At 41.2% G+C, this 22,362-nt stretch overlaps 1 protein-coding gene across 4 annotated transcripts in view; it reads right to left on the minus strand.

Moving 5' to 3' along the window:
* Positions 1 to 22,362, minus strand: part of SFMBT1 (Scm like with four mbt domains 1) — an 82,327-nt gene that overhangs the window by 38,088 nt on the left and 21,877 nt on the right. Inside the window, exon 1 of one of the 4 annotated variants that reach the window (XM_083488925.1) lies at positions 5,671 to 5,711. The exons of 1 other annotated variant lie outside the window; for it this stretch is intronic. The gene's annotated coding sequence lies outside the window, so the exon portion shown is untranslated. Of the gene's footprint in view, positions 1 to 5,163; positions 5,712 to 22,362 lie in introns of those variants that run through there. 2 more of the 4 variants (XM_083488924.1, XM_083488923.1) reach the window with 2 other exon arrangements.

Below are 22,362 nucleotides of genomic sequence, written 5' to 3' on the forward strand. Positions count from 1 at the left end.
CCGAAAATAATTCTAATGCCTTTGATATAGAGAAATGGCTTTAATTTGCTCTGTAAAACACCATGTATATTTTCAGCAATATACAAGTAGTGTGGTTATTAGCAATAAAGAATACTTTGCTAATGATACTTTCCTGGCAATAAGGCCTTTTGCAAAACTGTGTGCATTTCTCTTAGCAGAGATATGCCAGAACTGCTCAGTTAGCCCTTTTCAGAGAGAGAGAGACCTCTCTTTTTAGACAGGTCTTCTGAGTTGTAGAATCCTGCAAAATGTTTTTTGTTGCTGAATTCTTCATGAAATTCATATTGTGCTAATAGCTAAGCTTGAAAAGCATACAACAAACCCATAAAAGCATACAACAAACCCATAAAAGTAATACATATTTAAAGAGCCAAAATACCTTAACCCAATGAAATTATAGTTTCAACACCTGGAACAGAAATACTCAACTTGCTTTTATTCTGCTCTTTTAATTATGCATTCAATCCCCATCATAACAAAAATATAAGATATAGAAATCTGGAATGCTATGACAGGTACAACATCATATTAATCTCTGCTACTCTCAAATTATCCTTCAAGATCCTATTAAGCGGGATTGCCTCCAAACGACTCTTAAGCACCACCTGCTTTTGGAGTTCCCTGATAACATCAAGGAACACTGGACCAAGCTAAAACATCCATTACTGCAGCCTGTGAACAAACTATTGGATACCAAACCAAAAAACACCAGGACTGGTTTGATGAGAATGACAGTGAGATTGAACGCATTATTGACAAGAAAAGGAAGGCCTTTCAGATCTGGCAAAGAGACAGAAACTGTGCCACTAAGAAAAAAACAAACCATGCCTACACTAAGGCTGAGGTTCAAAGAAGAACCAGAGGACTAAAGAACTCCCAGTGGATAAAAAAGTTCGAGAGAACCAGCACTTAGCCGACACTCATGATGCAGAGTTTCTTTAAAGCCACAAAGACCATCTATGGGCCAATAAATCATAGCATATGCTCCCTATGCTCAACAGACGGTACCACACTTCAAAAAGATAAAGAAGCTATTGCACTGCGTTGGAAAGAACATTACCAGCATCTCCTTAACTGCAACTCCCCCATAGCTGCCAAGGTCTTCTCACAAATCCCGCAAAAACAAATTAGAGATGAGCTTGCAGTATCTCCAGATCTGGGAGAGTTGTGTACAGCTATTAACCAAATGAAAAACAACAAAGTCAGTAGACCAGATGGGATACCTGCTGAAGTCTTCAAAGTGGGCAGAATTGAACTTACACAACAACCACACAATCTCATCAAAAAAATCTGGGAGAGACAGGAGATCCCAGCAGACTCTAGGGATGCCAAGATTATCAATCTCTTTTTAAATACGTGATAGAATGGATTGCAGAAACTATTGAGGCATCTCTTTATTAGCTGCAGCCGGCAAAATTCTTGCAAGGATCTTAGCAAACCATCTCCTAACTATATCTGAGGCTACCCTTCCTGAATCCCAAAATGATTTTTGAACTTCTAGGGGACAGTGGACATGATTTTCACTTCTCAACAGCTTCAGGAAAAATGCAGAGAGCAAAACCAACACCTGTATATGGCGTTTATTGACCTAAGGCCTTCAACACTGTAAATCGTACTGCCCTGTGGACTGTCCTTCTGAAAATTGGCTGCCGATATAAATCAGTGAACATCCTTCGGCTCCTCCACGATAATATGATAGCAACAATCGCGGATAACAATGGCTCTCAAAGTGAACCATTCACAGTAGAATCAGGTGTTAAACAGGGATGTGTTATCACCCCAACTCTATTTATTATTTTCATTGCCATGATCCTACACATTGTCAAAGGAAATATATCAAACAGATGGAAAGCTCTTTAACTTGAGTAGGTTGAAAGCAAAGAGTAAGAGTACCACAACTTTCGTCACAGAGCTTCAATATGCTGATGACAACATAGTGTCTCACACTCAGTGGATAACCTCCAAACCATCCTAAATATCTTCACAGAAACTTATGGAAGCTTCTCATGGAAGGCTAAACATCCAAAAGACTAAAGCATGTTATTTTAAAGCAGGGGATCTCCAGATGTGGCAGATAGGTGTGTGAGTCCTACAATCTATGGAGAGTCACAAGTTCCTTGCACCCAGGTTCTAAAATGCATTATATAAGGGATTTTATTTTATTTTATTTATTTGTTGAAACAGACCCATTTGGGAGGTTGTGGACTCTCCTTCACTGAAGGTTTTTAAGCAGAGATTGGACGGCCATCTGTCATGGATGCTTTAGCTGAGATTCCTGCATTGCAGGGGGTTGGACTAGATGACCCTCTGGTCCCTTCCAACCTAAGTTCCTCTGATTTATAATCCATACTTTCATAAAAGCTACTGCTTTCAGTTTTGGTTTCCATTAAGTAGTTTTTCTGCTGCTGGATTCTTTCTACTGCTCTTTGTATTGTTTGTTAATTTGGTTTTATACTGCTTTATTGCAATTCATTTTATGACTGTTGTTAGCTGCCTACAGATTCCAGAAGAGCAGAATACAAATTTGGATATGGTATTCAGAACCCTGAAGCAAGTAAGGTCCGGAAGCACTGGCTAAAGAAAAGGCATGGCACAAGAAGTGGTTTCTGTTTTCATATCAATAGAGCCAACATTAAAAATTGTTTATACAGTATAGAGAAGGCATAAGCAAACTCCGGTCTGCCAGATGTTTTGAGACTACAATTCCCATCATCCCTGACCACTGGCCCTGTTAGCTAGGGATGATGGGAGTTGTAGTCCCAAAACAGCTGGAGGGCCGGAGTTTGCCTATGCTTGATACAGACTTCCCAAAATTTACTCCCTAATTGTGCCTAATTTGGTTTCAACTCAGCCAAAGACAGAAATCTCTAGGATGATATTCACCTTAGAGTTAAGTAGTGCTATAACTTCTGCTGCACAATGGAACTTTCCCTCCCTTCCCCATGTGCCCCCTGTATCTGTTCTGGGCTCCCCACAGCCTTCTGTGAGGCAGATTTGGGGATAGAGCAGGCCATGCAATGGGTATAGCAAAAGGGCAACTGAGTATGTGGCTAAAGGCTAAATCTTATAAGCAAAGCAACATGCAGGACTGGATGTAGGACCTACTGCAGCAATGCAACATTCACAATGATGCCTTCATTTGCCCTGAGCACAACAGCTTTGATTATCACTGAACAGACACGGGTGCAGGTATTTTGCAGCCCTGCACACAACACCTAATACAGCAAAGGAAAAGGCATGGAAAGCATCCCCAGAAGCATCGCTTACAACTAAAAATACAATGTCAGTGCCTAGAATTCGAAAGATGTTTCCAACCACACAAGGTACTCTTTCATCTTTGCAGCTATCTATGTACCTGAAAAACCAGGTTGCTTTGGTTTTTTCCCCCTTCCGCTTGAACTTAACTACCTAATTGTCAGCCCAACTGAATAAATGAATTCAAGTTTCCTGAGACGAGACAGTTCTGTGTTAGGCTGATCATAGAGCAAACATGGGAAGTAATTACAGTGGCAATAATAAAAAGTAACCTCTCTCTTTTCAAGAGTGAACTTCAAGAAAGCAGAATAGATTTAAAAGTACTTAAAAGCAAGACTTGACCAAATGTGTTTTTAAGTTCTAAATTTTAACACTGACAATAATGTCACTTTGATATTTACATGCCACTATAAGTATGAATGAAATTATAGGTTTTTCATGGCAAAGCGTCGTGCTGTGAGCCTCTGACTAGAGTGCATTGAAAAGTTAACCCCGATAAAACTGACTACACATGCTAGTCTAGGTAAAAAAGAAAAGAAAAATCTTTATTTGGAATGTATATTATTGTGCACATTCTTGTTGCGTAGCAAAATAATCATTAATTACCATGAACGACAACAAGGCTAAAAAACTTAACCTAGAGGTATTACATGGAAACAGGTCTATGTTCCAAAAGACATAGCCAAAGATTCTAGGAATGGGTTTTTCCCCCACCAAGGCAAAAAGCAAAATTGATCTGTTTTCCTGTTACTCACAATACATATCTTGTAGATTCATCTCCTACGTACATCAGCAGATAATATGATTATTTTATAGTGTTTGCACCTAAATGTAGGACATTAATACAGCAACAACTTCCCATTACACTGTGCTGCATACTCCAACCCATATAATTTTACACCAGGTGTCTCCATATACAAGTTGCTGGATGATCGCTTGATGGGAAAGTTAAAACACATTTTGAGTGTTCCACTGGGAGTCTCAACTAGAGTTTACATTAGCTTCATAATCTTTCGAAAGAAAGAAAGAAAAATATGAGACTGGTTATATGGTATATTTGTGAACAAAACATTAATAGAAGGCTTCTGGGTTTTCTACTATTAAAATTAAAATTGGCCATTTAAACAGTTGGGCCTCAACGAATCTGGAAAGATTCCTGCATTTTATAATGGCAATAGTTTGTGTTGAGTCCTCTGTTCCCATACAGTTTGAAAGAGTTCTAGTTTATCATTTGTATTTGAAATACATTTTTAAAATGAGATTTGTAAAGCCATGCAAAATGCATTAATAAAAAGAACTTTTTAAAAAAGTGCTATTATAGAGTTAGGTTATCATTCGAGAGCTGTCTCTCTCTCTTTAAACAGAAGTTGAGTCCTTAAAAGAACAGAGGAAGGAGAGCAATGAGACTGGGAGAGTAGCATGGGGGCAAGGGTGCTTTAACCCTTGGCCCATGCCAAGGTCCCAAGCCAAATCCCTGATTCAGATTAGGGGCACAGAAGGGGCATATAGTTAAAGACCCTCCTCGCCTAAGATCCCAATGTGCCTCTCCCCACACGAATGATTAAAAACACACACAATATACTAGCTGACAAGGTCAAATGACATGAACACCACATCATCATGTTTGGTCGTCAGAAATGTTACACAGAAGAAATAGTGGGTGGTTGTTATGTTTTTTCGCCACAATAAGGAAGCAGACATAATCCTAAAAGCAGAGAGGTATCTCAAAAAGCACACAGAATGCTTTATATTAGCTACTCTTACTTATTTCATAAAATCTATATCCCACTTGTCAAAAAAGCTCATGTTTACAAAAATAATAAAAATAAAAATTAGTAGAAACAAAGCATTCAAACAATTAAAACCAGCAATAAACTAAAAACACACCTGCATTCTAGATACCTGCATAATACTGTCTAAACACAAACAGAATATAGTGACGCCACCTTCCTGATATCACTGGGCAGGGAAACAAGTATTATGTGGCACCTGTAACAGTTCCAGTTCCACAGATCAAAGCAGTTGATATATTGGGCATATATTAATTGGGTAAAGAGAGCTTACACGTAAACTGGCCCCAAGTTGTAAAGGGCTTTGTATATTAATATTTATTTTTTTAAAATATTAGCAGGCGGTAGAGAGAAGTCCAGTTAATCAGTAGGGAAAGCAGGGTGGAATCTGAAATATGGACTCTTAAGAGGTGGAGATAAAAGGACAGCAGTATGTATAATGTGGAAAGATACCATGAGAAGCATCTTTCTATCTCTGAAGTCCTCCAGATGTTCGCCAAAGGCAAAGGACTCTTCATACAATGCAAATCCAGTCTCTCCCCTTGCAAATGATTCAACAGATCAGGGCGAAGGCAAGTCAAAGGCTTAAGAGTAGTGCATTTACTTGGGATGCTGGAATTCCCCAGAAAGGAAGAGCTAGAATGTTCTGTGACAGTTGACGGAGGCCAGGAATGGGGGAGGGGCATCTGGCTAGGAGCCTGGCGGATGCGGCTAAAATCCAGCTTATTTTCAGTGCCCTAGTAATCAGGCCCTGGTACAAATAAACCCAGCCTTGCCTGAACAAATCAAACCCCTTTGGTTGTAATTTAAGCCTTGATCAATTTAAGTTTTTAAAAACACAGTCAGTATAGTCTAAAACGTGGGCACCTCATGTTTACTAACCAGCTCAGATGCCGTTTCAGTTGTCCACATTTCATAAGGTAGAGATGGGGAGACCAGTTTAGTTTTTATATAGAGAAATGTTTTAGCTGCTTTTCTATGTGCGATTGTTCTGTGTATGTTTTTATTGTAAATTGCTTAGGGATAGCTTATGGGAAGTAATTAAAAAATGAAATAAGTATTAAAAAGAAGAAGATTCTTGTGCAGAAGACACCCCTTAGCATTAAGCCCAGCAATTTGTGTTGACCATGACTACTAAATAGAGCTCAAAGTTCTCCCAGAGAAAAATCTTTAATTTCAGCAGCATAATTCAGGGCGGGGTAGGAGAGTAATTCTGCTGCTGCTATTGTTAAATAATCAAGTTCTATAGCTTGTTTATCCTTGTTTATCTCCTGCATATCACCCAGACATCTACCAGTAGATCTGTATCCACCCCTCTCACAATCCCCGATTGAATTATGCTTACTTTGAGCAATTTGACATTGCTTTTTCTGTACAACTCTGAGGAATAAAATGCCTGAGTGTTGCTAACTTACTCAAAGATGTCCTGGTATGCTATTGTGATTTTAATACTATGCCTAAGGTTTCTATGCAATTTTCAGCTCTTAGACTCACAAGTCCTGATTTGCAGATACTCTGAGCAGGAACGCAGCCCAAAAATAGAATTCTTTATTTAGGATTTTTTAAATGCAATAAATGTAAAATAAAAGGAGGAAAAGGAGGAGAATCAAGATTAAAAACTGAGGCAGTATTTTATTTCTTAGTATGTATAGCTTTTATTTACACTGCAAGTTGGAGGAAGCTTATTGCATGGAAGAAAACCATTGTACTGTCCATGGACTGCAATGCATTCTTGGTTTACTGTTTGCAAGATTCAACTTCCCCATCCCTTGATTTAAATCCATTCTAAACATAAGAGCTATGGATAAATTGAAGCACTTTTTAAAAAAGACTTAAAATGAATGACTAGATTTTCAAAACTTTCAGGACTTTCAAATAATTTAAGCAGCTTCTGCTGAGTGCTTTACAGTCAAATATCTGAACATTCATTTAGCCAGCTAAATGCTGGCTTCAGATTTTAAATGCCAGGCTCCCTGTTTTTGAACACATGTTCCTCAACAATGAAGGGGGGAAAATACTGAGTACATTTATGGTCCATTTCTGCAGTTTTAGTGTTTATTTCAAATTGATGTTCCTGAACAGGAAATGTTCTTCAAATTATATCCTCATCTCATTCTGCTATTTATTCCTACAGCACTAAGGCACCACTCAGGTGTAACCCTGCTGCTATGAAAATGCTGCAACACTGCAAAAATAATTTAGGGAAGGAAATCGCCAAAGAACTTGTTAGGCAAGCAATTCCATTACTCATAGCTAAAATGGAATCGGGAAGAACAAATGTTAGATAAAACCCTTGCAAAACAAGGTGCTCTTTGAAGGTTTTTAATGGGGCTGGCAACACTGTAGTTGCCGCATTTACTACTACCAGACACATATTTTGTATAAAAGATAGGTTCCAGCAAACACAACAGTAAGCACTTTAGAAATCAAAATGGCAAAGATTGCAGTCAGTTTTATCACAGCAAATTATAAGCAGATATACAAGTGGGAGGAGGTAGCGACCGCGTGGAAACACCGTAACAGACAGGTCTTCTAAAAATGTGAAAGATTATGCTGGTTTGAATGGAAAACATAAGCAGCAGCAGAAATGAGGAAAACGACCAAATACTTGAAAGGGATTCAGGTCTGTTGTATTGGGGGGGGGGGGAGTTCCAGTTCCAGGGAACTTGAACTCAATTTGATGTCATTTGGTTCTGTAACTGTGCAGAGTATCTGGAACCAAAGATTAAATGGCTTCACATTTTCCCTGCAGCTGATGAAATTCTGTGGGCAATCCATTCTGACTGCAGTATTCGATCACTCCCTCTACCCTGCATTTTTAACTTTAGATATGATATAAATTTTTCATTGCTTCTTACAACTGAAGCTAGACTTTAGCCTATCAAGTTAGTCCCCCTGAAGACAAGCTCTGTTACTCATGTAAATAATTACTGGGTAAACTTGGAAATAGGGGGCTGAGTAGATTTTAACTGAGATACAATGTCATATGAAAATAGGCGAGGAGAGAAGAAACAGTTGAGATCTGTACTATTGGAAATCCCCTTTAAAAAGGCCAGAGCGTTTTTAACCGACTGCATAGTGACTGTTAGGTTGGGCTGGAGACAACAGAGTGCGATCTTCTTGTGGGCCCACCTAGTCATTCAGAAAGTTGGCAAGGCATGCACAGAACCCTCTACTCAAAAGATTATGTCACATCTCTGTAGAAAGCAGTGGACATGCATTTTTATCATCACAGGTTAGAAGGCAGACAATAAAGAATTCCTTTTCCAACTTGTTCAGGACACCTTGATTTACTTTCAAACTGACCTAACATGGGAATCCCCCTCGTCATTATATTTGGCTTGCCTACTTCCATTCCCTACTTCTGTTTAGCTTCAGGGTCTATTTACATCACCACTTATCACAAGATTGCAAGCACTTCGGTTAAAAAAAGATCTCCTCCCCCAAATTAACAAGTTGGATGGTAACTGATGTTAGTCATACTCAGAGTAGACACACTGAAATCAATAAACTTCTTCCAAGCTGCTGGAAAACAGCTGGCACCATATAAAGGGCATTCAAAAATACCCATTCGCCACACAAAAACAGATACATTACAGTCATCTGATAGTGACATGACCATGTTGAAAGCAAACATGTGAAACGTGTACTCAAATGTTCTAAATTTACTGAAAGAAAGTTGAAAAGACAGAAAACTATTTTTGTTAGCTGCCTTAGTGGTTCTGAAAAGCTCCAAGTAAGTCACAGGAATTCCACCCCGCCCCCAGCGCGATCATTTCTGTCATTTGATTTACAAAGCTCTGCCCTTTATTTATAGAAGTGGTATTTGCTCCATAATAACTGATTAGTAAAGGCTGCAAATGAGCATCACTGTGTGCACGTGTGAGAGATGCACAATGAGACAGCAGTATCAAAAGCTGGATCTAAATAATATTCAAATAAGGCAATCTGCACACCCTCCCCCACCCTCATTCTTCACCTGAATTTTAATTCTGCAGCACTTGCAATTTTATGCATTGTGTCAGTACAAGAGAAAGTGAATGCAAACTACTTCTGGGCACATTCATTTTTTATCAGCCATACAACATGTCAACAAACTAAGAAAGGTCAAAATGATCAGTGTTATCCTTACTATTTTTTAAATAAATAAATAAAATTATATCCTGCCCTTTCTTCCAAGGGAGCCTAGAGCAACAAACAATTCTTTGATAATAAAAAAAGCCCAAGCAAACAATTAAGTATAAAAATGTATTTAAAACATTTAAAAGTGGTTAAGGCTACACCTAAAAACAATTAAGCACTTAAAACAAATTTAAAAACAAGTGTAACTCAATCATGTGTCAGGATAGGACAGCTGAAACAGAAATGTTTTCAGCAAGCTTTTCAAAGAGTAGTTTGGCCATCAACTATTCTGTAATATTGAAGGAAGAAAAATTAAAGGTGCAACAAAATGACATATAGCTTACTGGTAGCTTACTATAGTAACAGGGAGAAGTGCATTCTGGGTCATTGCGCTTGTTGGCGGAGTGTGCAAAAGCCCAGCAGGCCCGGCCCCCATTCCACCACCTTCCAGGTCCAAAATGACCCACCTCAACTGAACACACACGAAATGGTCTCCGCCTGCATACATAGGCCCATGCAATCAGTACCGTGTTGCTAGCCAGTTGCTATAGGTTGAGGTTCTTTAAAAATTATGCACAGCAATGCAACTGCTAGTGCAATTGCTGTTTCATGACAACATTGTAAGCTGTCATACACCAAGTCAGATCGCTGGCCATCTAGCTCACTATTATCCCCAGAGGTCATCAGCATCTCTCCAGGGTTTCAGACATGATACTAAACCTGGGACCTGACATAGCATGTGCCCTACCACTAAAATAAGCCTTTCACCCAATAAAGCTACATTAGAACCGCAACAGCCCCATGTCATACCCATACCACCACATCTTGTTGCACATGAATTGTTTTTGTCCATGTTCCTCTCTAGCTTCTTTGTGGCTCACCTTCATACATTGGATGAAAATATATACACATACAAAGATACAGTTGCAACAAGGGAAGAAGCTAGGCTGTGGGCCTTATCCGTAAGCAAACCTATTCATGAATGACACCTTGCTCCAAAACTCCTCATGACCACTCTGAAGAGCTTCACTCACCCATGACTACTTTCTGAACATGACGCTAAAGATAAGAGTAAGTGTCCCCTCCCACAGAGTTGGTCCAGGAGGATACCACGGTCAATGATGTTAAAAGCCACTTGAGGGGTCAAGCAGAAATAATACGGTTGCACTCCCTGGCTCTCTCTTTCTCAAGAAAGCTCATCCATCTGGTGGACCAATGCCAGGTCTGTTCCCATATTGTAGTGGACCTAGGTAATCAGTCTCATCCAAGATTACTTGCTGTTGCTTCATAACCATCCTTTCACCAAGAAAGGGGTTTTGGTGACCACCCTATAGTAATTACACTCCATTGGGTCTAGAGCAGGCTTCCTCAACCTCGGCCCTCCAGATGTTCTGAGACTACAATTCCCAGCATCCCTGACCACTGGTCCTGCTAGCTAGGGATCATGGGAGTTGTAGGCCAAAAACATCTGGAGGGCCAAGGTTAAGGAAACCTGGTCTAGAGTGAGCTTTTAAAGAAGTGAACACTACACAGCCTCTTTAAGGACAAAGGCAACACTCCCATCATGCAGGGCTGTGTTTATCACCCATTCCGTCAACCCACTCCAGCTAGCTTTCATAAGGCAAGATGGACAAGCGTCTAACTTGCAGGTGGTCAAGTACATCACTGCAAGTATCCTGTCCACATCATCAGGGCACATTAACTGGAACTGATCCCACAATGCTGGCCTCGACATTGCATTGGACCTTGGCTGGCACTGCCACAACACCAGCATCTAAATCACTGCAGAGTCGAGTGACTGTATCCTGAAAGAGTTTAGCCATTTGGTCACCATGTGCTCCAGAGTTTGCCCCCTGGGTCAAGGTAAGCAATCTCCCAGCCACACAATGCAACCCCACCAAGCAGTTCCTTGAGAATGCTATGGAGACACAGCCTCCCACAGCCACTTAGTAGGCTTGATTATGAGCCTGAAGATGTACTCAGTTGGCTCTGCAGCAAGATCCACTTCACTTATACTCCAGCCTGGCAGGTATTGCAACTTTTGAGGCACTTTCACACTCATGCTGTTGGGAGCGTTTCAATCCGAAACACTCGCATCGACATCAGATGAGCATTATTCCTTTCTATGACATGCTTCTGACACTTTTATGAACACTCCTAAGAGCTGTTGTCATTAAATTGTCAGGCAAGTGTTAGGAAGAGTGCAATGTTCACATGACCACCTCAACCCAGGCTGCAGGCTTTCAACTGCCATTCATGTCAACATCTTAATGCCTACACTTGCAATTCCCCCCACCCCCACCCTGCAAATATACAATGGCAGAGAGGAACACCAAATACTGGAAGAGAAATGAAAGCCTACCTAAAGCCTGAAAATAATTCATTGTGAAGTCATGATTACTAGACTTGCCAATATAAATTTCTGAGGTTAAACACAGTTCCTCCAAAAGGTGGCAAAGTAAGAGATAACTTTGGAAAAGATGGGATGAGGTAAGGCTTGAGCCCCATATATGAAACTTTCCTGGGTGAAGGCTATGAAACAGGAGCACAAGTACTGGCTTGATGCAGTATTTTTCCCCCCTTAAGACAAAAGACAAGACTAGTAGCAACAGAGTTGGTAAGATTTTCCTTTCCCTAGCATAGGTGGGGTCAAGTGGGGTGCACAATGTTGTGGCATCTTTTTGAGTGTGGGTCCCAAACCTTAATGCTTTGTATTTAATATATTATTTTACCAGTACATTGCTTCCTCTATGATGCTGTCCCTCTTTAGGCTCCTAGAAAGCCAATCGATAGGTGTGTTTTCATTTATTTGTATTTACTTCAACGGTTTATATATTGCTTAATTACCACAGTCTCTAAGCAATTCACAAGAAAGGCTTAATTAGATTGCAACCGGGCAGATAGTAGAGGGTGTACATATTCCAGAGACCCCAAACCTGCTAAATAGGAAACACTCTCGTGGTCTATGTTTAATAGAGAACAGCCAATGGAAGCTTGCTGCTTTCCAGACCTTTCTGACTTCCAGTACTAGCTTTCCTTTCCAGACAAACTGGAGACATTTGGAAGCAAGGTGCTGGGGGAGACACTTGAATGGCAGGGGGTTGTGCTTCCTTGGCCACAGTGCACCTTGTTCTATCAAAGAGGTATTTTAAGAGTGAATGTTCTATACTCAGTGTTAGGGTTGATATAGAGTGCATTCCTCTGTCAGGTACAGCAAACCTGAAAATGCCATGCAGACATTTACTAACGGAGCTAGCTGGGCAGACACTAATTTATACTGGTGCAAAGTATAGACTGATTTTCAGTGTTTTGCACGGTGCCCCACTAGATCCAGATTAGCAGCACTCTCTTCTTTTTATTACAGTTTGTTAACTGCAATGCTCAGAATAACAAAGAATTTTAAATGTCCTTTATCAATGTTATGTTGAGATGGGTCAGTCCTCAAAGCTCAAGAAGAGCTTCATCTCCTCTCTAGTTAGTTGTTGTTGTTTAGTCGTTTAGTCGTGTCCAACTCTTCATGACCCCATGGACCAGAGCACGCCAGGCACTCCTGTCTTCCACGGCCTCCCGCAGTTTGGTCAAACTCATGCTGGTAGCTTCGAGAACACTGTCCAACCATTTTGTCCTCTGTCGTCCCCTTCTTCTTGTGCCCTCAATCTTTCCCAACATCAGAGTCTTTTCCAGGGAGTCTTCTGATGTTGGGATAGAAATCTACAATGAACAGAAAATGCAATTCATCCAGAGATCTCTTTTCATCATTCTCAATGGAGTGGGGAAAGAAAGATACTGAGGAAAGGGTTCCATACAGTCTATAAACAGCTCTGATCCCTTACACAACATGTGCATGTGCTGCCTATCAGTTGTCCATTTGCCTGATCAGGCACCGCATGAGTGATTAAGCATTACAGCAGGCAAGCTTAACCTTTCTCAGGCCAAGGGCCACATGGAGGGAATGTCAAGGTGCTGAATGTCAAAATAGGCATGGCCAATTTTTTAAATAAAAAAAAAAGACAAATGGGGGCAAGGCTGGGAGACACACACAATACAGTGGTACCTCGGGTTACAAACGCTTCAGATTACATACGCTTCAGGTTACAGACTCCGCTAACCCAGAAATGGTGCTTCAGGTTAAGAACTTTGCTTCAGGATGAGAACAGAAATCGTGCTCTGGTGGCGTGGCAGCAGTGGGAGGTCCCATTAGCTAAAGTGGTGCTTCAGGTTAAGAACAGTTTCAGGTTAAGAACAGACCTCCGGAACGAATTAAGTACTTTACCCGAGGTACCACTGTATTTTGGTTTCACAGTGGAGTATCCATGGAACCAGTCAGTTAAAAAACCAAACCCCTAGGGGTTTTTTTAAAAGAAAACAAGCCTGAGGACTATACTTTTTTCTATGGCTTACAAACTCTACTACCCATCCAGAGACTAGAATGACTATTTGCATGTTGTTAGTGATTTTTAAAAATGTTCTATTTATATATTTACCAAATTACAGGAAAAAAAAGAAAAAGAACATTTTAAAAATTCTTTGGCAAGTTGTTAGTGATATATTGTGCAGTTGTTCTGACAATAATAAATGCCAGAAATAGCAGCTCCTGTTAAATGAAGCTATTACTATTTTTTGAAAAAGAAGAAAAAAGCAGCAGCAGCACAATGGATATTTCCCCATCGTTCCTGCTATATGCTTGTACAAAAATGGCACTGGTTAACATGATCAATTCCTCAGGAAACTTTAAAAAATGAAGTTGCTTGTGTTTTTTAACACACACACACAGACAAGGCTTTATGTATGGCTCTCTGTACAGCCTGTGCATTAAGGCTAGGAAGCATAATTGAGAAATGAAGTACTGCCTAAGCATTAAATGGCTTTGAGTGACACGCTGTAGTTTGTTTAAAGTTGTGTGACTAAAATAAGTCTTCTGATCTGTAAACTGCAACAGCCATAGAGCTGCTTTAAAATTGGAATCTTTAAGATGTGCAAGAGCCAAGAAATAAAGTCTCGGCTCAATATGACAAAGCTGGAGTTGCTCCCAATCGCACCAATTAATAAAGTAGAGTACTTTAGATAGAAGGCAGCAGAATTTGTATCCTTTGCCTCCTGCCTTTCAGCAGCTAACAAGCCATCCACCAGCAGCTCTGCAATTTTCTTTCAGCTGTATGGGGTCCTTGTGGGGACTTGCTTTATCAAAACTAGAAATACATTGGAACTGCCCTCCGTTTACTGTTCCATCAAGGAATGAGGAGGTAAAAAAAGAGATGGGGATATAGGATGGGAGATGCAGCAAGTCTAATAAAAGCTGGCTAATGTCTGGTTTACCTACGTGTAGGGCATGGAAAGAGTGCAGTTGATTTTGGTGGCGCAGGCGTGGAACTCTGCACACAACTTTGCATTGACTCCTCAAAATGAGCTTCCAGCTTTAGTAGCTTCCAACCAAGGAGTTATGGATTATCTATAATGCACCATTGTCCTAGAGCAGGCATGTCCAACAGGTAGATCGTGATCTACCAGTAGATCACTGGACATCTGCGGTAGATCACTGGTAGATCACTGGCTCCCCCCAAAGAAGCTGAACAACTGTGGCTCCCCTAAAGAAAGCTCAACATTTTACCTCCTCCCTGAAAAAACTCAACAACTTTGACCCGAACCCCAAAAAAGGGAGTAGATCACTGCCAGTTTTTAACTCTGTGAGTAGATCGCAGTCTCTTGGGAGTTGGCCACCCCTGTCCTAGAGTAACAATCCCTTTACAGCACTTTAGCTGCTGGTTTGTTTAATTAAAGGAGGGAAGTTGCAAGTTAGTGAGGGCCTCAAGTCAACTCTTCCTCCTCTTGAGATAAGCAAAGTTTTAGCTTTGTCCCAACAACAACAGAAATCATTAGCCTGATGAGCACAGCCTAGTGCTTCTAGCAGCCTCACCAGTAAAACAGGTTATTGTAGAATTCCTTAATTAATTCATTTCATCCCACCAGCAACAGCCATGTACAATGATGAGATCCAGCATAAGGGCACAGTGAACTGTGAATGCCTCATGAGAGCAACCATGCCTATGCAACCAACACCCTAGGATTCTCCACCATTGTAAAAACATGGGCTGCTTGTTCACAAGGCAATTCTGAACTACAGTGGTACCCTGGTTCTCAAACTTAATCCGTTCTGGGAGTCCATTCAACTCCTGAAACCGTTCGAAAACCAAGGCACGGCTTCCGATTGGCTGCAGGAGCATTGGACGTTTGGCTTCCAAAAACTGTTCACAAACCGGAACTCTTACTTCCAGATTTGCAGCGTTCGGGAGCTGATATGTTCAACAACTAAGCCGTTTGGGAACCAAACTAGTTTAATTGTACTAGTTTAATTAACAATCGCTTAAACAGATCCTTACATGCAAACCCTACAATGAAGAGGACAGGAGCCCTCCTGCAATTGCCAGCTATTGGCGTGAAAGTACAAAAGTCCCTAACCATCATACTATAAAAGGAGTTTCAGATGTTTAGCATTAATATATTGGAAGTATATTCCTCTGGTTTGGGAAAATATAGCTATAAAATGAAAGAAGGAACTAGAGTTATATTATAAATGAAACTAAATTAGACTAGCAAAGAGCTATTCTCAAAGCACTTTTGCTGTATAAACACCTCCATCTTATTCAATGGCCTGGTTTACACACCACACTAAGCCAAGTCATGCATGAAGAACACCTGTCCATAAAGTATATTTTTGGTCTACAATTTTCTTGCTGTGGCAAGTACTTAGTCTTAGGCTTCTTCCCAACTCTAGCCGGGGGGGGGGGGGGGTTCAATTTGTCTCTGGCCCCAAAGTTGTGGTAAGGAAGCCTAGGATTTGCTTATGGGTTCTGCCAAACCCAGAACCAAAGCAAGTCTCTACACTCCTTCCAGCTTTAAGATGGAGGGGAATTGGGACTTTTAGTCTTTGATCTCATGCTGTGTTTTGGAGATGAAGGACAAAGTCAGAGACAAGACCCACATATGGGTAGGCATATTTTTTTTGGTTAGCCACCAAGGGTAGGCAACATATGTGTACCTCCATATTTGTTACTTAGAAATGACAATCTAATTAATCATTAGATAGCCATTAAAAAGGTAGCCAGTCTCTACTGCAAGTGACAACAGACCAGTATTTTCACCTTTCTTAAGTGTTATGACTATTGGCACATGTGTATAAAGATGTTAGTGGTGTCACAATCGTCCAAATTTGTACAGGAAGCCAATACCACAGTATGTCCTTTCATGTTCTTCCTCCCAAGTTCTTTGTGTACTCTTTCCATGAGTGCAGACAGATTTCTGGTAGTAATGACGACAGTGCTATGTTCAAATAATCACTACTTATCAATACGTACATGTGTGTGTGTGTCTTCACAACTTGAGAAGACTTACAATTCAACACCTAAAATTACATGATAAAAAAGGAAACCCAAACTGCAAGAAAATATAAGACCGACAGCTCCAATTTAAAAATCCCAATATTTCAACTCAGCAAATTTGACACATCTTCCTTCATGCTCACCCATGTGACAGGGAGAGAGGCTCATATCCATACCCAAGTAACAGAGTGAAAACAGTGCATCAAAAGATGCATTTTTTACAGATGAAGAGAGATCAAATGGAAACAGCAGTGTTAGAAGCTCCTCTACCAACAATGGCACAATGACAGGCGAGGCTTCCTCATCCGCCAGAATTTAACATCACATACAAAGCCAGTGATTAAAAAGTAACACAGCTTACATTTGAACTTCGATCATTTGCAGCTACACTTACTGCTGACATCTGTTCTCACAAGCAATGTGCTTTTCTTTTCTTTTTTACTGTGGAAGTCCAAACCACCAGCAGCTATTTAAAATACTCATATATTTTTAAGCAAGTTAAAATAGGAATCCCTGGTATATTAATGAATTAGCAATTTCAGGTGGGACCACAGGGCTCTATGCTACCTTTAGCCTTCAAAATTGTTACCTAGGCTTATTCATATTCCTACCCTGCAGGGGTTGAACTAGGCGACCCATTGCGTCCCTTCCAACTCAATTCTGATAGAGGTAACTCATTTAAAAGAATTACAGGAAACACAAAGCTACTTCTGCGGTAATCGCAGAACATGTTTTTCCACAATTATCCTAATTCTGTTTTCTTTGGAGTGTGAACACACATAGATTTCTAGAATTGGAAAGGACTATCTAGTCCAAAAACCTGCAATGCAGGAATCTTTTTGCCCAATGTGGGGCTTGAACCCACAACCCTGAGATTAAAAATCTCATGCTTTACTGACTGAGCTATCCAGTATTGGTAACTCACCATCACAGCAAATACAGTATACTGAAGGCAGTCACTGTTAACATCCTGCTACAAATGCCAAGATGACCAGGTATGAAGGTGTGATAAAATTCTCCTTACAGGTAAACCAACTTACCTACTATTTACATACTCGTGGTGCTAAATCATCACTTTGTTAATTGACTGTCTGTACTCTTGAAACTGTAAAATCAAGAACACAAGACAGCAAGCGCTCTCTTTTCAAAAAAAAAAAAAAGCAAAAATGGAAGAGTGAAGATTTGTAATTGAAAAAATATGCTTGCATACACTTTCAATGAAATTAGGGAGGACAGAAAAAAGTTATTGCCACCCTCACCCAAGACTTCCCTTGAGGATTTAGAGACTCTATGAAGAAAAAAAGGAGACACCCCCTTCACCAAGATAAAAGCTGTTAAGCATACTGTGCCCCTTTTGAAGAGGTGGCCCTCGTGACTGCCCTCCGCTTCTCCTGCCCTTCCCCACCATCAGCCTCTCTTTGTCTTTCTCTCTTACATGCGCTGGTGCCAAAAGAATCATCTCCAAATAATTATTCTTTGGAGCTCTAATTTTAGCAGCATGTTCATCATTTCTCAGTAAACACAATTAAAGGAAATTGAAACAGAAAGAGGACATTTTTAGATGGCTGGAAAAAATGTGTTTCTAGGTCTACAATGGTACCTCTGGTTACGAACTTAATTCATTCCGGAGGTCTGTTCTTAAGCTGAAACTGTTTTTCTCCTGAGGCGCGCTTTCGCTAATGGGGCCTCCGGCACACGACTTCCGCTCGCATCCTGGGGCAAAGTTTGCAACCAGGAGCAACTACTTCCGGGTTAGCGGAGCTCGTAACCAGAAGCATGCGTAACCAGAGGTACCACTGTACATGCTTCCCATTCTGAAAGAAGGGCACAAACTAGGATCCTAAGTTCTATCTTGGCCATTTCCAGTCCTGCGAAGTTACTCAGAATAAAACTAGTCTGACTCTCACATTCATCCTCACATAAGGCTGCCAGTTTCAATATGGGATTGGGCAGTTCTTGTGCATCATGTTACCCTTCCAGATGTTGTTGTATTATAATTCCCATCACCCTCAACCACTGGCCCTGCTGACTGTGGCCAATGAGAGCTGGAGCCCCAGAACATATGGAGGATGCCATGTTAACTACCCCTGGCTTATCAGCTGTAAAATAACAAGAGCTGTGGCAGCCACCAGTGCAGTGGTGGCAGGGACAAGCATACCTAAATAAGTTTGACCTCTGCGGTATCTGCCACTTTCTGCAAACTCTGTGGTTTCCCCAGGCACACTGATACCTCTTCTCTTCCTTATCAGCCCCATTTTGGCTACACGGACACTGTAATTCAGCACCTGAGTTTGCTACTAATGTATATATGATGGTCATGTTGCTCATTAGAACATGCTGCTCCTCTTATTTTCCCCAATTAACTAAATACCTTTTAAAAAAATGAGAAAAGAAAACAAGTTCGAAACCTCTCAAGAGACTAGAAAATATTGTAGGTGGCTTTCCCGAACAGAAACAATTTATTATATCTTTCATGCCCATCAACTCTTATTTGTGTAGGTAAGCATTTATTGTATCAGTAACTGTTATGGAAGACATTTAATCACTGGTTTATAAGATACTTACCTCAAGTAAATTTAGGACACATCCCTAGACAAGAATATAAGACATTTTTTCTCTTAAGACCTCCCCTCTTCCGTGCTGGGTTTTTAAGTATGTGTATCCACTGTTCTGGCGCATCATAATATGCCAGGCAATTTATGGAGAACAGAACATCTCATCTCACCTTAAGAGCATCCAGTGTCCTGCTATTCCTTGGCAATCCTATACAACTAGAGACAAGGACTTAGTGGGACATATTTCTCAATAGATATGTGTAAAATCAGTTAGAAACCTGGCCTTGTGACGGTATTACGTGATACACAAGGGTTATATTATAGGCCTGTGTGTAGAAAGAGGAAGTAATTGGACAATGCCTCAGTGATGGACAATGCCTGAGACTGTGGCTTGTGAAATGAAAGCAGGTCAATGCCAAGGACTGTTCCTTGTAAACAGACACAGGCTTGCTTTAAATGGAACACTAAGCCATGGTTTGTTTAGCATAACCATGGTTTGTTTCACCACGCAAACTGAGCCCAGTAGCTTAACCATGCTTTGCTTATTCCCAATAAACCACAATCTTAAGCCTTTTATTGTTGTTAATTTATGAAACTTGGCTTTCTCAAACTATGGCATCCCATTACATTGGAACCCAGCACTGTTTGCTAAGTATGGTTTGTATGCCTGTTCCAGACACTGGGCAGATTGCAGAGTCATGCATCAAGAGTGGAACAAAAAGGAATCTTCTCCCAAGGATAAGTGGCTCTTGCTGGCTTATTGCCCAAAGAACTAGGCCCTAACTTTGCCTGGTAACAGGCTTCTTTTCTCACCCTACTCTTCCACTACTACAACTCCTCCCCTCAAAGGCAGACAGCTTTGCCGCTGCTACAAATAAAGGAAAATTTAAAGTGACCACAGCCTAGTGAGTCCATAGTAACATCTAGAATTGGATGAAGAAGGAAGCAGAGGAGTTAAAGGAACTGGGTACCATGATACTCTAATTTAACTTATATGAATTCACATACAATTGAATTCACATACAATTTAATTCACAAGATTCTTAACTGTTGTAAAAAAAAACCTTGAAAGCATTCATAGGTAAAAGTAGCAAGGTTTAATAACTTGGTACTAACAGTGCCAAAATACTTTTAAAGGGGTGAAAAACTCAAATGAGTTTTCAATCAGCACTCAACACTGCCCATAAAACCTTTGCCTGCAATTTCCAACTTGCAGCTTCCATTTAACTCGAAACCCTTGGTGCAAACACCTAATGTACAATCCACATGTGCCCTGAAGTCTCAGTTTGACTATTATAAACCCAGAAACAATCCTTGATCTTAGTGACCTGGTGTTTCTAGGATGTGCAGGCTAGAAGCTGCACACCTCAACTCTAGATGGGAATATAGTTACTTAACTGAAGGGGGTACGAATAATGGAGATAAAGAGTTATGCAAAACACCAGGGAGAAGGTAGCCTATGGTTAGGCAAGGGAACGTTCCCCAAGAGTGAGCGGTGGTACCTGTCGTAATGGCCTGCATGGAGAGGACACAGAAATCAATGAGGGAGAATTGGTGAAGCTGGAGAAATTAAAGATGACTTTGTGGAATGAATAAAGATACCACTCCAGTCCTGGAAAGGCTGGACACCAAGCAGTGCTTGGGAAGAAGAGACAGGTGCTGACATTCTACAAACTGGTCTTTAATGTGGGTTACGTGCTTCTCAGCTTTACCTTCTGGATTTACCCATGATTTGTGAGATCTTCAGAACTCTCTGTATCCTGAAGAAACTGTCCCCCGCAAATATGGGGAATGAAGAACAGCAACAAAAATCACCTTATCCTTCCATGAGCTTGGCTTCACGGGAAGGGCATCGGTGGGGTGGAGGCGGCCTTGGATTCATCCCACTTTAGCATTTTGGCCTGGGAAGTGTGTGTGGAATACTACAAATGCAAGTACTTCTATAGCATGGTCCTGCAGGCAATGCTGGACAGCAAATGATAATTCATGGATACATACTTTAGTGTTTCTGGGAGAAACCACAACACTGACATTTCTTGGACATTCTCCACCCTTGCAGAAAAGCTTGAGATAGGCATCATCTTCTCTAGGTTGGTGGGATTACACAATAAAGTTCCTGTGCGTTCTCTTATCCATGTAGACCAGGCATTTGCTTTGTAATCGTGGCTGTTGCCTCCCTAAAAGTCTCCAAGAACTGGCATTGAAGGGAACTTCAAAGACCACCATAGAGTAGAGCAGGGCTATTCTGGAGGAGTGGAGATCCATTTACAACTTGCTAGTCATAGAGCAAGTTGCTGATGTCCTTGTTGCTGATGTCATCTTTGGTTTGGTGTACCCTCCACAACATCTGCTAGATGACATCCAACTGGAGCAGTATCCAGACCTACCTAGATGAGGGGAGGGATGCAGGGTCCATAGACTGGGAAGCAGTGTAATCCTCCTCCTCAGTCATTCAGTTGCCAGAGAGTGTGAACAGCAGAGCCATCTTCAGGCTGCGGTAATTAGGAACATGAGATCTCAGTTCATTTGGGACCATCACCTCCACTTTCCCAGAAGTTCTAGCTGCTACTGACATGTCTTTGCTCATACCATCGGGAGGCACCACAAGATTCACTCCCCATTCTGACTCTACTGGAGTCCCACAGCACTCCTTCCTTTTGTAATTCAATCACATGGATTGCTGCTTGCTTTCTCCTAAAATTCTTCTCATTTTGTAAATCAGTAAAATTTGATCATTAAATCAAAGCATGCTGTCAGAGCTGCTTGAAGATCCTAGCTCACAGAGGATCACGCTAGCCAGCGATCATTAAGTAAAAGTCTTTATTGGGTTACAGTTTCCATTCTCAAGCTGCTGCGTGCAACTCTACGTCTAGTATCTAGATCGGCGAAGCTCCGTCTGAGTCTCCGCCCCTTGTGCACCAACTTAATATCCTCGCCCTGCTCCACCTTTTCCGCCTGACTATTCTCCTCTGGGTCCCTCTGCCCCCCGGGGTCTCCTCCCTCCGGGATTCTTCTGACGCTGACCCCCCGGACCCCCCTGTCTCCTTGCGCCGGGCTTTAGGACCTGGCTCCCTTTCCGGGCTGCCTCCTGCGCCGCCTTCCGGTGCATTTGAACTTGGCGCGCGCGCCCAACCTTCCACCTTCCGTCTAACCGTCTCTTCGCTCCCCGATGGAGGTGTGGCCACTCCTGACTCGTGTCCTCCCTCCTGTTGTGAGCTGCCGGCGCTTGCCCCCTGGCTCCCT

The sequence above is a fragment of the Podarcis liolepis genome, assembly GCF_965112155.1.
Source record: "Podarcis liolepis genome assembly, chromosome: 2".
Taxonomy (NCBI): domain Eukaryota; kingdom Metazoa; phylum Chordata; class Lepidosauria; order Squamata; family Lacertidae; genus Podarcis; species Podarcis liolepis.